General features: G+C 43.1%; 1 protein-coding gene across 8 annotated transcripts in view; it reads right to left on the reverse strand.

Moving 5' to 3' along the window:
- PTPRG (protein tyrosine phosphatase receptor type G) overlaps positions 1–12975 on the reverse strand; it is a 536428-nt gene that overhangs the window by 114613 nt on the left and 408840 nt on the right. The window lies entirely within an intron of this gene.

Raw genomic sequence — 12975 nt, forward strand, 5'->3', positions numbered from 1 at the left:
CTTAAAGAAAGCTCCTTAAACACATGGGCTACTAGCCACAATGGCTTGGTTCTACTTCCTCTGTGGGAGGCGACAAGTCTCTGAATATCACAAATGGAGAAAGTGCTTGCAGGCTTCTCCTGATTGGCCACTGTGATAACAGGATGCTGGACCAAATGGGCCTTTGGCTTGATCCAGCAGATTCTTCTTTCATTCTTAGTGCATTGGCACACTTAGGACCAGCATCAGGAACTGGCATCCTTGGGCAGCTGCAGAACCTTGCAGAACCCGTTGCTGACGTGTGTATTGATGCCTTACTCACTCCACCCTTTCCCAGTGTAGCTCTCCAACCCAAATCAGGATCTAGCCAATGCTGGGCAATAAACGCTGTTCAGCAGTGGATCAGACTTCTGCCAGAGGTGGTGGACTCTCCTTCTCTGGAGGCTTTCAAGCAGAGGTTGGATGGCCACTTGTAATGTATGATTTAGGTGAGACTTCTGCATTAAGGGGGGTTGGCCTAGTTGACCTTTGGAGTTCCTTCCACATCTACAATTCCATGATTTTATGATTGTACACAAAAATGTTAGATGATCTCAAATGTTCCACACTCTTTAGTATTCTTAACATTTTAAAGTATGTTACATGGACAGACTCTTCATACAGCTCTCCTCCCCCAGTGGGACTGCCCGATATTTATATAAGAAATAGACGACAAGGCCGTTCTCTGTTCAAGATGGCCCAATGGATTCATGAATTGAGCATGGATTTGAATTCAGACCTCTTGGCACTCTAGCCACTTGATTCCACCAGCTGTCATATTTGCCGAAATTCTAACATCTTTCTAACCCTTTTAGCATGCAAACCATTTTCTATAATGGTCAGTTCATCCACCCTGACAAGTACGGCTCAGAGAGTGTGACTATAAATTCACAGTGTGTTTGGTATTCAGATCAGGTCTGCCAAGTCCAGATCAAATCTTCATCAGCTGGACTAGACTGATAGCTAAAGCAAGTGCCAAATATGATTTATTTCATGTGGAGCAGAGGTGAGCAACTTGTTCAGCACTGGAACGATATTTCTACATCAGATATGTATCACAAGCCAGAAGTCGCACCAAATTGCATATTTCAAGTGCAAGTAATTAACATAATATACATACTGTTTTCACAAACTTGGTGCGTGCCCAGCTAGAACTGGTAGATCAGCTGCACATATGCTGAAAAATTATTCCTCTGAAACAACCTTCCTGTTACAAGTGAAACAACTCAAATGTGACAAACAGGGGTGAACCCATTTGAAATGCGCAGATATAAAAAAATATATAGCAATTGAGGGAACAACAAACGAATAAACACAACCAATCTTTTTGGGCTACCTTTCAGCAGTCCTGCCATACCTTTGTCAAACATTCCTCTATGACTGTAAGAATTTGGAGGATGCTTTGAAAACATTCCAGTATTAAAGGGAAAAGAAAACAATGTGAGGGCCTATACCCATCTACACTCAAGCAAGCCTCATTAAATGCCGAGGGACTTACTTCATAGAAAACATGCTGTCAAGTGTGGTATGAAGTCCATGAAATATTAAGGTGTCCATCCCTCATCATGAAAACAGGGGTATCAGATTCACCTTTCCTTCCTACCTGCCTTTTTCTTTAACCTTAGGAAATAATATGAGCAGCTTTAAGGAACATAAGGCAACAAAAGACCTTACCCACGATAGCAAATGATAATTCACAGGTTTTGGTGCTGGAGTGGGCCACGCACAACTGACATGACAACAGTTAGTGTTAGAACTCTTAGAAAAGAAATCTCTTAAGTTTCACACCCTCCTCTTCTCAGAGCTGGCAAATAAAGAGGTCGCCTCAGCCAGGGCTTGTTTTCGGCTGGAACCCACCAGAACTCAGTACCGGCACCTCTCAGGTGGGCGCCATTGCCATTCTAAGAAAATGAGGAAGATGCTCTTGGTGAGTTCTGGCACCTCTTTTTCTAGAAAAACAGCACTCTCCTCAGCCATGGTGAGGGTGAAGGTGAGGGTTTCAGGTGCACTGAGATCTATGAGAGACATACAGCTAGACTGCATGCAACCTGGCTACAGGATATTCTTCTCTCAGCCTTGAGAAAAGACCACACAGAGCATGAAGAAGAAGCAGCTCACAAGCACGGATGTTTAAAGGGCTGCCTGGGCCTGGCAAGTCATGTTACAGGAAGGAGGAGGAAAACATCATGGCTTGAGCAGCCATTTTGTTCTTCAGCAAACCGCAGAATTTGTACAGCCTTCAGAGGAGGAGAGACTTATTCAGGTCTGCCAAGCAAGGTAGAGAGAGATGCTAGTTACAGCCATGTTATAGCCAAAGTGAGAAAGGATGGAAAAGTATCTCTCTTCTGTGGCTTCTCTAATCTACAGAATTTGTGAGCAAGGTGCTTTGTTATATTATTTCCACACACACGACACCCCACAATCGGGGGATAAGGGTGAATTGTTGAAAGATGTCATCTGCAACGCAGGCTCCAGATAACCCTCCCTGCTTACATTACTTCCACAAAGAGCTTCCTCTGGAGCAGGTCGAACCTCTAGGCTCATCATACAGCCACATCCTTGGCCTGAGGTCATGCCACCACAATCCTCCACTGCAAGGACTCCACTGCAAATACTACCATCAAATCTTATCTTGGAGCTGACACTTACAAAATTGGGCAAGGCCCCTTTAAATTAAAACAGCTCACAAACTCCACATGAAACATACTGTCATCAGTTTGGGGATTAATGTGTTACACTCCTCTTTTTACAGACCACACCTTAGAGGAAAAGGGACGTAATTTCATTTTCAGATAAGGACTTTAGTCAGCAAAGTGAAATCTGCTGACGTTCATCAACTTTGCTAAAATCTACGTTTTGGAAAATCCAGAAGAAAAAAACAAAACAAAACAAAAGGGGAAGGAACAGCCACTGGCAATAACAGATCTCCACTGTTCTTTCACCGGCATCCCCTGCGGTTCTTGCGATTAACTGGCCAAATCCCCTACTATTGCTATGAAAAAGGTAACAGCAAGGCTCTTATTAAGTGCTTTATGCCTAGAGTTGGTTCCGACTCACAACAATGGAACTTCTCCCATGCTGTGCAAGCTTATTTCCTTTGCCTTGCTGCTTTCGTTGGATTCTTTCTGGAGATGTTTTTATATATTTAGTCAGATAAGGAGCAACAAGATAATCTTGTTTGACCTCCTGTGTAATGAAATCTTCAGATTCCCCCCCCCCCTCTTTTTTCTTCTTCTCTTCTTCTTCCAGGTAGTGTAACATCAAATATGTTCAGCAGGCTTTAGGAAGCATATACTGTAGGAAGATTTCCAAGTTAAAAAATGGATGAATCTAAGTCTTCCTTCGTGCAATGCATGATGATCACTAGCGCAATGGCTTCAAAAAGGATTAAGCCATGGTGGAAAGGAATTCAGGGCTACCTAGCCATTTTAAAGGGTAGCCTCAACCTACCAAGCTATTACCTTGGGGTCCCTGTGTTAACGGAAAACAATAGATGTAATTATCTATTGAAAATTAACTTTCAGTTTACTGAAAGATTATTTATTTAACAAGATTTATATGCTGCATAATCAGGAAAACCTCCAAAGGGTTTGCAAAAAAACTGTAACAAATAGTTCATAAATTAATACAGAACATAAACCCTTAATATAAAATTCCATAATATAAAAAAAGACCTTGCCAAGTTTCTGAGCATTAAAACAGTTTCCCTTGTGCATCTCTGACAGATCCAATTCTAATACTATTTTGCCTTTTTAAAATTCTATTTGCCAACATCCATGATATAAGAGGAAGACATCAACAAACACAAATCCAGCTTGATTTCAGATTAAACCTCTGCACCACTGCAACAATTTACAGTGGTACCTCAGGTTAAGTACTTAATTTGTTCCGGAGGTCCGTTCTTAACCTGAAACTGTTCTTAACCTGAAGCACCACTTTAGCTAATGGGGCCTTCTGCTGCTGCCGTGCCGCCGGAGCACGATCTCTGTTCTCATCCTGAAGCAAAGTTCTTAACCTGAAGCACTATTTCTGGGTTAGCGGAGTCTGTAACCTGAAGCGTATGTAACCTGAAGCGTATGTAACCTGAGGTACCACTGTATAGTGATATAATCTGACTCCTTTTTCTGATATGTTTTGCAGCCGGTACACAGTGGGCCACATGTGTTACAGAGCTACTACTGTCACCATTTCTGTCAGGGTTTGCCTGCCTGCTTGTGTGAAAAAAGATTTCAGAAGGCGATCTCTTGGACCTCTATATTGTATTGGCCTGAATATAAGCCTCAGTTTTCCCCCAAATTCCGACCGTGAAATGTTGAAGTGTGGCTTATATTCACAATCTTATGGTACACAGCCAGGAGTGCGGGGCAAACAGCGCCCGCCCCGTGTGTGGTTCCCCGTCCTCACCCATGGCCAGGATGGGAGAGAGTGAGGAAGGGGAAAGGCCGCCGGCAACGCAGCGTGGCTCCCCCCCCCCAAAGTATGCAGACAGGAGCAGCAAGGAATGGAGTGGCTTATATTCAGGCATTTTCTCTTTTTTTTCCTCTCCAATTTTAAAGGTGCGTCTTATATTCGGGTGTGGCTTATTTTCGGGCCAATACGTATAAGGGGCAGGCTAACAGATAACGAGTGACCTATTCCACCTGAGGTTGACCACAAAAATCAACAGGAAGGTTGGCCTTGCTGGGGAAACCATCTAAGACCGCAGAAGGTATCTTGGAAACGCAGCTCAGTAAAGGCATTTCTTAAGAAAACCAGTGAAAGTTTGGTCAGATAACAAGCTCTAAAATGCTCTGTTATCAGGATACCAAGGGGAAAATCCGGTATTTCTAATTAGTTGTAGGTCCCTTCTGGATTCTATCCTTGGTTGACACTTACTCAAGATCAAAGCAGAGCTCGGTTTTGGAAAACAGTAATAGTCTAATACATCTTGACTTGCTTTCCTGAGTTGGTTATCACCCAATTCCATATAGCACAGTACAGGAATACGCTCAATAGGCATAGTAGCAATTTTTAAAATAACCGCGTGCCGTCTGTTCTTGCTGATATTCCGGATGGTAGAGAGTATAGCTTCTGAAAATATATATACTCTGCACAGTTTCTAAAACTTTAATGGAGCTTAGATCAGAGCCCCAGATTTCAACACCATTTTTGGGAAGCTATGATCTCTACCACCAGGAATATCAACAGCACAGAGTACCAATGAGCATTTGAGTAAGCACTTTGCTACCAAATACCTTTAGGGCAGATTCAATTATTGTAATAGAACTTCATCAATGCCCCTATGGTTTTTTGTGCCTTGACTTTAACTGCCTCCATATGAAGCTTCCAATAGTCTCACCTGAGTACATCCAGGTATCTGTAAGAGTGAGTTTGTTCCATAACTTGCTGATATAAGCACCATTCATACCTAGGACTGTGTTCGCCAAAAATCATAATCTTGATTTTAAGAATAATTTATAGATAGGCTTTCCTGTTTACTGTATGTACTGAAAGACCTCCCATAAAATTTTGAAGCCCAATTTGGAAAAAAGAGAAGAGCACTAAATTATCTGCATACATCAATACTGAGATCTTTCTGTTCCTAATTACTGGACAGGGGTAATTTGCACTGGCACAATATGGCACCAAATCATTAATATAAATGTTAAAAAGAGTGGGAGCCAGAATACAACCTTGCTTCACTCCTCGTGACATTTTAAAAGCATCGGTCACACCACCATCTAAACCTATTCTGACCCTCATTTCTGTATTGCTGCATAATTATTGGATCAATAGCAGAAGTCTGCAGTCAATGTTAGCAACTTGAAATTTCTCCCACAGTCTGTTTTGATTAACAGAGAGGAATGCAGCAGAAGGATCAATAAAGGAGACAGAAAGATTATTCTTAATGTTCTTAGTATATTTCCTTATAATATGGTTCGGAGTAAAACATTAATCAATGGTACTGTGTCCGCTGAATTCCGCTTGTTTTGTCATGAATAAGGCTGTTATTTTGCAACCAGTCTGATAATTTTTAAAGGATATATCAAGAATATATGTCAAGAATATAGCTTTGAGCAAATGTCTAACAACCTAACTGGTTGATAGGAAGGAGCCAAAAACTATTCCTTTTTTTATAAATTGGAAAAAATGATACCCATTTTCCATCTAGAGGGCATTTGGCCCATGTTGTTTAGGTGGTAAATAAACCAGCCAGGATAGGCAGCCACCATTCTATGTACAGTTGTACCTTGAAAGTTGAACGGAATCCGTTCCAGAAGTCTGTTTGACTTCCGAAACATTCGGAAATCCAAGTTTCTGATTGGCTGCAGGAAGCCGTGGAAGCCCCGTCGGATGTTCGGCTTCCAAAAGAACGTTTGAAACCCAGAACACTCACTTCTGGGTTTTTGATCGTTTGGGAGCCAAGGCGTTTGAGACTGTATTCCTTATAGAGCTTTGATGGATGATCTCACTACATTTAAACCCCAAGCCATCAGTTCCCAGAATTTGTCTTCCTTCTGTTTCATTACTGCTAGTTCCAATTCCTGCCACTGGTTTTTCATATATTCAAGCTTTATTGTTTTCGAGCAGACATTTATTTTTAAAAGACTTTTTTGTATTCCTATCTATGTTTGATCAAATTGTTCATTGATTCCCCTGGTGGATTCTTATGCAAATTCCTAATTGCCTAAACCAGAACATTTTAGCCACTTTGTCAAACCAGCCAATATGTGTTGATTGTGTGTACTTGGTAATTGTAGAAGTTATCAAACAGGACATGAGTTCTGTGACAATTTGGGGAAGACATCAACAGGATGTGGACACTTGCTCATAAAAAGCTGATGCAAGCTCCTCAGATGATTACTATATAGTGTCTCTTGAATAGCACTGCTCAATTTGTTCAGATAAGTATATTGATCCTTAGGTATGTCCACAACACTCCGGTGAAGAATATATAAATTATACAAATTCCAACAATTTCAGGCTCTGTGTGTTATATATTTCTTGAACAAATGTTTGCAAGAAAATGATTTTTAAAAACCAAACTTTAAAACCATAATGAAATTTATCAAATATAGGTAAAACCAACAGATTAAAAACAAAGATTGTTGTTTAGTCATTTAGTCTTGTCCGACTCTTCATGACCCCATGGAACAGAGCACACCAGGCACTCCTGTCTTCCACTGCCTCCCGCAGTTTGGTCAGACTCGAGAACACTGTCCAACCATCGCGTCCTCTGTCGTCCCCTTCTCCTTGCGCCCTCAATCTTTCCCAACATCAGGGTCTTTTCCAGGGAGTCTTCTCTTCTCATGAGGTGGCCAAAGTCTTGGAGCCTCAGCTTCACGATCTGTCCTTCCAGTGAGCACTCAGGGCTGATTTCCTTAGGAATGGAGAGGTTTGATCTTCTTGCAGTCCATGGGACTCTCAAGAGTCTCCTCCAGCACCAGAATTCAAAAGCATCAAACAAAGATACATAATAAAATTATAATTCTGGGTAGGCTTGCCTACACAAAAACTTTTTTCGGCAGACATCAAAAACAATACAGCAAAGGTGCCTGCTTAACATTAACTATCCACACACTATCCCAAAAGCTGGCTCCAGAACCCTCAGGTGTGTTGTTGCTGTATGATTGTTTCACTTACCTCTTGGCCTGGGTTTGCACTAGATGATGTGCAGGGGTTCCATTCCTGGCCCCCTTGTGTGTTGGTGGAGCATGCATAAGCCTATTCCGGCTCCTCCCTGTTCCACCCCCATTTCTCCCTCTTCCAGGTCCAAAAGGACCCGCCTATCAGTGGTCGCACATCAATTGGACATGCCTAAATTGGCCCCCACCTGTACTGTGTCTGCTGTCTCATATCAACTGTGGGGACTTTCTTTCTTCTTGAGATTTCCACCCCTCCATTAGGCAAATTCCTGTAGAACGGCTATATCAGTGGCAGTAAGTAAGATGACAACTAAAAATGAAATCACCTTATTCAGAGGCACTTCGTGTCTGATTGCTGAGTGTCTAGCCTTCTCGATTTGAATGGACACTTTGAGTTAGTGCGATTCATCTTTTCATCATGGTTCTCATCGCTTCCTTGGCTTAGGCCAAGGGAAAGGGGAGGAAATTCAAGCCTCCCCAGGTGTAACTAATGCAGGTGGTTCTTCTGAAAGTACCGTTTCTCTTCCTGTGGCCCAGGGGCACTTCACACATTAAAAGTTTTCCTATAGAGAGATAATCTCCATGTAGGAGACGTGCTTACCCAATGTGCAAAATGCAGCACGAGTGCTTTTCATCCTTCATTTCATTTTCAAAATAGGCTGCTAATTGGTATACATACAAATCTTGCCAAACTGAGATCATTAAAAAGGGGGAATAAAATCAGAAGTGTGCAGTTAGCATATGTCTGAATTAAATCCAGGCTAAGGAATTGCTCTGGGGATATGAGGGCAGAATAAACTCTCCTCCTAGCTTCAAAACAAGATGCCCAAAACGAGACACAGAATTGCCTTCTTATTTGCACAAAACTGAGGACAGCCCCAATGACTGAGTCAATCAGCTGCTATTCAGTTATTGGTGTTTCGCTTCCCCTCTGTTGCCTCCTTCCCTAAAACAAGGTCAAATTATTGAAGGATTTCTCCTGCTGCCTCTCCCTATGACTGCAGCTCTCACCTCTCTTTACCCCACTATGAGGAGGCCCTAGACTAGTTTCTTATGTAGTACCAAGACATGTATGGTTTTTATTATTTTAGTATTTTTAATGTTCTAAAGTTAATCATACACCTTCACTCTCCCACAGCTTTTCCCACCAGGTCAGGGTTCCTCTTCCTGCCCCTCTTCCTCACTGTACAAGGCTTGTTCACACATTATGCTGAGTATAGGTAGAAGCTGTCTCTGTGCATCTATAGGAGCTTGTATGAAATATCTGTCCAGCTCCCATGCACACAGCTGCATTAAGACCGTACACTCAGTGGATGTTACATGTGAATGAATGCACAACTGTAAAGCTCAAACTATTTGTGTACACAGTTACAAAGACTGTGTGCTTGTTGAATGTAGCATGCAAACACCCTTATGATATATCATATAGGCTAACTGTAGGGAGGGACATAAAATGGATAATTTAAGTGAGGAAAACAGAAGTTAAGGAAAGTGTCCTGGAATCTTTGTAGGTTCTGTACACCCTTTCTCTTACCGGGCCTGCATATTGAATCTTCTTTTATTTTTAAAGGTGGTAAACCGCCCAGCTATACTCCTTGCAGAGAACAAGAGCTGTGGTCACTCAGAGCTGTGGTCAAGGTTGCTGCTGGCTTGGACATTAGGCAAGTGACGGGGACTGTGCAGGGAAGAACCACTGATGAAGAAGAACCACTGCCACCTTGATGAAAAACTAACACAATATAATATATATATATATGGAATTTGAGGATGGGGAGAGGGGAAAGTTTGCCTTGAGACGAGATCAGGGCTGTGGGAAACTTTTTTTAATGCCAAGGGCATTACCTTGGGCTAATCTGAAAGGACGCACATGCTAATGTTGTGTAAGGCCAGAGACAGTGGTGGGCACCCCTTTTCTCCGTCCCTACCATCCCCTTTTCTATCTCTCTCAATTTCTGATACCCCCTCTTCTCTCTCATTATTCCTTGCTGGGTGAGGAAGAGGTCACTTTGCCAGAGGGCGGAAGAGGGTTTTTCTCCCTTCCCTCTTCCACTGCTCTATGCATTTTGGCTCCATCTCTCTAGGCTTGCTATACATCCAGAAAATTCCAGACATATACAGAAATTGGACGCCTAAAATGGGGATTCCCCCCTCGTTTTTTTGTGGGGTGCGCGGTGAGGGTTCCAGCTGCCCATGGCACTGCTGGTATTGGTGCTGGCTACTGCCTCCCTTGCTTGGCCGTGTGCGGCTGCCCCGTTGGGGAAACGCTTCTTCAAGGTGCGGGTGGCATGCTAGGCTGCAGCGGTGCTTCAGCATCTGGCGGCGGCACAGTGCCATGGCCACAGTGCCAGCACCTGGTGTGCCTTTCCCAGGGGCCTGGACTCGCCATTTACGTCTCCGAGCCTGCCCGCCCAGCCACAAGATGTGAGCGCTCCTGTCCGATGGCTCCCACTGTCTCCTGCAGGTAGAAGGGAGGCAACGTGGGCTCATGTGCAAGTGTGTTATTCCGGAAACTGGAAGCGAGAGAATTGCTTTCACTCTCCACGAACTCTGTGATCCAGGGATGTTGGGCGGCCTGTAGCCCTAGCGGAATGAGCTCCCCCCATCCTCCACTCTTGGCCTGAGGCGACTCTATGGTCCAGGTTGGGCTTCTTGCAAGCAGCAGTGGGAAGGGAAAGCAGGTTTGAAGGGGAGCCGGAGAGACCGTGGGGCCAAGAGAAGTGACAAGGCAGGGGATCCAGGGCAGGTAATGGGCTCTTGGGTGGCCTTCTTACGTGGGGCCATATTTTTTGGTGTTTTCCTTAAAAAAGCTCAACAATTTTGGGGGTGTCCGGACATATGGCAAGCCTACATCTCCCCATTTTTTTTACTTCCTGCACTCCTCCAGTCCGCCCAGGCTCCCGTCCACCCAACCACATGGAATTTCATCCTTGAGCTGCAGGTTGCCCACATCTGCATTAGATGCCTTAACTGCCTAGAGCCTAACAAGATGTTTCCCATGCTCTTCAGCTTCCTATAATCCCACAGGATGTTCCTTGCATACACTTTGGCCCACCTAACCCAACAGTGGCAACAAAACATCTTTGCATAGGTCCTCTCTTTGTGTATAACCCTTTACATCAGAAGTGGCTAACCAGCGACTAACCAGATAAACTACAACTCCCATCATCCTTGATCACTGGCTATACTGGCTGGGGCTGATGGGAATTGGATTCCAATAACATCAGAGGAACGCAGATTACCCACAATTTCTATCCTCTGCAGTAGCCATGGCACACTCTGCAGTGACACACTTGCTAACAAAATACAACAGAGCCTTGAACGTTCCGTTTACAGAAGAATAGCCTTTTCTCAAGCAAAATAAAAAATATTTGAGTCGGATTGTTATTTGATCGCTAACAGAAACACTTGAGTGAAGTTGTGTAGACTGTACTGAAAATGAGACACAAAGATACATTTATTGAAGAACAACAAACACACTCAATTGTGCTGGAATTCCCTGAGGTCTTTGGCAGTCGCTTTTTACATTCTAATGCTTTATTCTCATTAACACCTAGTAACTCTTTGTTTGCATGTAAGTTAAACTCTTTGTGTTCCTGTCTAAAAATCAGTATAACTGCTAAATTTGTGCTCAGTACTTAAAATTATACATTGTGATTTTAAGTACTGGACCGCATAACTGGACCACGGAGAATATATATTTCCTTTTAATCTAAGACTAGCAGTAGAATGAAGCTCATATTCCACTTCCAATGATTTTTTGTACCATATGCTGACAATATTATATTTTAATAATTAATCGTTCATCAAAGGAAAGATGAGCAGGAATGCTAAATTCAAAGTTATTCAGATTGCAAAAATGAATAATGCATGACTTTTATATTAAATACACACTGTAATACGTAGTCTACATTTCATCCAGCCCTGCCTGTCTTCCATTTTTAAACATTTTGAACTGAAATATGAATTATCAACCCAGGGAAACTTATTTAGACAAAAGACAGCCTTATTTGAATGCAAACTTGAAGTATCCTGCTATGATTAAATTTTGGTTATCAATTAGGTGGAATTTATTTTAAGTGTCTGGGAAGACAAAGTCAGTTGCAGAAGGCAGCACCTCTTGGGGGAGGGAAGAAGGCAGGCTTATGATTGCAGTTAAATAGAGTTTCTGCCCGTGTGCTCAAATGCTTGACAAGTAGGCCGTTTTGGACGGCTGCCTCTACCAGGTATTGCAAAAGCAAATAACACAACATCACAGGCATAGTTGTTTGTTCAGTCCACTTAGTTCACGCAGAGATTTTGGCTGTTTCATAATATATGCCCTAGATTGCTGGTAGTCAGCTGGTACCTTCCAGCTTTCTTGTGTCAACGAACACTGCTATTGATGTATTCAGGTGTTCTAGCTGTTGCTCTGTTTTGTTACCCCCCTTGCCTTTGGCAGAGCGAATGGGGTGGAACCTGAGACTTTCTGAATACTAAACTGATGTTCTACAACTGAGCTATGGCCAGTTTAATGGCTATGTTGGGTATCAGGCCCGAGAAACGCCTGCACATGAGATCTTTGAGAGCTGCAGTGTTCAGCTATCTGGATCACTGATCTGGCCTCTGTATGAGGCAACTTCATAAATGCAAAAAGGTCATCCCTTAGTTAGAACTCATAAACTTGAGAGTAGCTTGACCAACGCAGCGCAGGGCATTAGCATCCTTGTTCTCCACCTATTACAAATGCTGGTGACACGGCATTCATTAATGCACTCCAAGACAATCGGCTAATGTGCTGCTAATGGCTTTCGCATGATGGTGCGCACAATGTGCGTGCCTGCCAAACTTAACACAAATCTCTCACATCGGTGAATTGCCCTTTGCAAGAGAAAGCCACGACTGCTGACGAATCAACCTCATATAAGGTCAAGGCCACGAAGTTGCACTTTGAGAAGCAATGCCTGTCTGTGGGCGTCCCATCCCTTAGCTCTCATGTGCATCCATTACAATAATGTTTCATGACAAGATTGGTCCTGGGACTGCTAATGGAACATGGAGCCTCTTCCTTCCAAGGCAACTGCTCTCTGAAAGCTGTGCCAACTGGAGAGAAACCACAAGGCTGCTGGTTGGTTACAGATGAGGATGGACTCTAGCCAGTTTCCTCTGCACAAAAGGCGCAGATCAGGAAGACAAGTACCCCTAGGATGACTCCCCTTAGCAGATGCAGCAGAGACTGCTAAATGGCAGAGGAACAAAGAAGCTCTGTGCCTTAATGCTCAACTACCTACAATCCAGCAGTTTGCCACTTTCCTCATTCCTGCTTATTCTGGATAATAAATGGTTTCTGATTCAG

This window comes from Podarcis liolepis, assembly GCF_965112155.1.
Source record: "Podarcis liolepis genome assembly, chromosome: 2".
NCBI classification, from domain to species: Eukaryota; Metazoa; Chordata; class Lepidosauria; order Squamata; family Lacertidae; genus Podarcis; species Podarcis liolepis.